Raw genomic sequence first — 2,358 nt, forward strand, 5'->3', positions numbered from 1 at the left:
ATCACGGGTTTTGCAAATTAACCCTGACGAAAAAACGAGGTTTCACTGCATTCAATGGTCTAGAACAGCTCATAATAAGCCCCCACCCTCTAAACCTAACCCAGGCAGCCAGTTTTTAGAATACACTTTAACCTCAGTATAAATACAGCTGTTCTGTCTTATCTAACTGTCTCTTCTAGTCAGTCAGACCACAAGACAATCAAGTAAAAACCTAAAGATGGCATTTCTAAGCGGGATTAGTCTCTGTCTGACTTTCTCCCTCAAAGGGCCTTCAGATCTCAGTCACAGGATTTACTGCCACTGACAGCAATGAGACTAAACACTCTTTTGCTTTAAGGTCGCTGGATCTATGGCTCAATTATAGAGGCAAGGATTTAAAATATCTTTCCTAGCTGTTCATATAAATATTAGTACAATTCACTGACAATAAAGTAGCTGGTGCAGCAACAAAGTTAATCTGAGCAAATTGAGTCGAAAGGAAAGAAAAGAAACAAAAACAAATTAGTGCAAAATTTTGATAAGAATTGTATGACAGGTCCATCCGTCTTCTATACCCACTCTAAACCATACCGTACCACTTGATTTATAAAGCTCTTAAAAACAGCCTATGTCTGAAATAAAGTGCTGCACACAGCTACAAACTACAAGAAAAAAAAAACAGTCTGACAGAAAAAAAACAACAATATAATCTATAAAAACCTTTAAAAGAACCAATAAAACCAATTTAAAACAAACAAGGTCAAAAGCTAAGGCTCACTACTCGTAAAAGCAAAAGAATATTTGTGGCTTTTAAAGTTAGGCAATGAAGGAGTCTTTCATATGTGTAGGGGCAGGTTGTTCCATAGTTAAGGTGCAACAACAAAAAAAGCTCAGCTCCCTCTGAGCTTCCTGTTAAACCTCATGACCTGCTTGTCAGCTGACCTGAGGGGCAGAGATGCTGAGTAGGAATTAAGAATCTCAAAGAGGTACAGTGGAGCAATGTCATTCAAAAACCTTTGAGAAGAAAGACGAACTCTGAAATGTATGGGGAGCCAATGGATTGGGGCCAGAACAGGGGTAATATGCTCTGTTTCTGTAGTATCTGTTAAAAGATACACGGCAGTGATTTGAACCAGCAACAAATAACAGAGCATGACTCATAAAGTCCTTTATCCAGGCAGCAATAAAAGCATGAATCACTCTTTCAAAGAAGGGTCTTGACAGAAAGGATTTAAGTTTTGCTTGCCGACTTAAGCCGGGCCTACACTGTGCAATGTTTTCAATCGTTGCTACAGCTCAAAGTGTACGACCAAACCACAGGGTTTAAAAGTTCACAGCTCACGATGCATGTTCTCACACTGATGCTCTAATGCGATCTTTTGGCGGAAGACTGAATCTCAAACATATTTGACTGTCTCCTGACCTTACGAGGTGGTCGTGAGAGGCTGATCGCCCCGTCATTCCCCCCTGTATACTACACGACACACGATGAGGCTGAAAGTCGGCCAAATCGAAAAATTCTCGCAAAACTGGAGAATTGTACAGCGTTTGCCCAGATTTAAGTAATTCTTAAGACATGATTTAACGACTGTTCTAATCTGACCTCAAATTTAAAATCATGTTCAAATTAAACCCCAAATGTGTTACAGCTGTTTTCAAATATGCAGTCAAGGTTCACAAATTCACAATACTATGGCGAAAGGAGTGACTTGGTCAAAAAACTAATACTTCAGCTTTCTAATGGTTAAAATTTAGAAAAAGTTAGGAGAATGAGGTATGCAAAAGAAGACATGGGCATGATTCAATCCCTAGATTCCCATCTGAAAGACAAGCATGCTGATCAGGCAGCCAAAGGAAAATCCTCCTTGTCAAGTATCCAGGGCGTCTGATCACTGGGAGGCATAGTGGCAGGAACACACTGTCATAAAAGCCTTAATTTCTTCTAAACAGGGCCCTCAACGGGAAACCGTACCAATGCTTAAGGGGCGGAAAGATCTGAAATTCATTAGCCTACAAATGGAAAGGAATTCAATATTTGCCTGAAAAAGAGCCTAGAGACAATTAATGCAATGAAAAGAGCCTTGAGAAGAGTCCAGAAACTGAGCCCTGTGGGACTCCACATGATAAACGGGTGAAAGCTTCTAATCCAGTCAAGATCACAGTGCTGAATGTGTAATAAAAGATTTAGATGTCATATTAGGATATTGTTGACAGCAGTGTCAAAGGCAGTAGTTAGGTCAAGCAGAACCAGAACTATATAAGTATCACATACCAACAAGATATCATTTACAACTCTTAACAATGGTTATTATGTACTATGATGAGCTTTAAAACCAGAATGAAAGGTTTCAGGAATAGGGGTGAGTATTGGCATGGTTG

This window comes from Cyprinodon variegatus, unplaced genomic scaffold, assembly GCF_000732505.1.
Source record: "Cyprinodon variegatus isolate N-32 unplaced genomic scaffold, C_variegatus-1.0 Scaffold354, whole genome shotgun sequence".
NCBI lineage: Eukaryota > Metazoa > Chordata > Actinopteri > Cyprinodontiformes > Cyprinodontidae > Cyprinodon > Cyprinodon variegatus.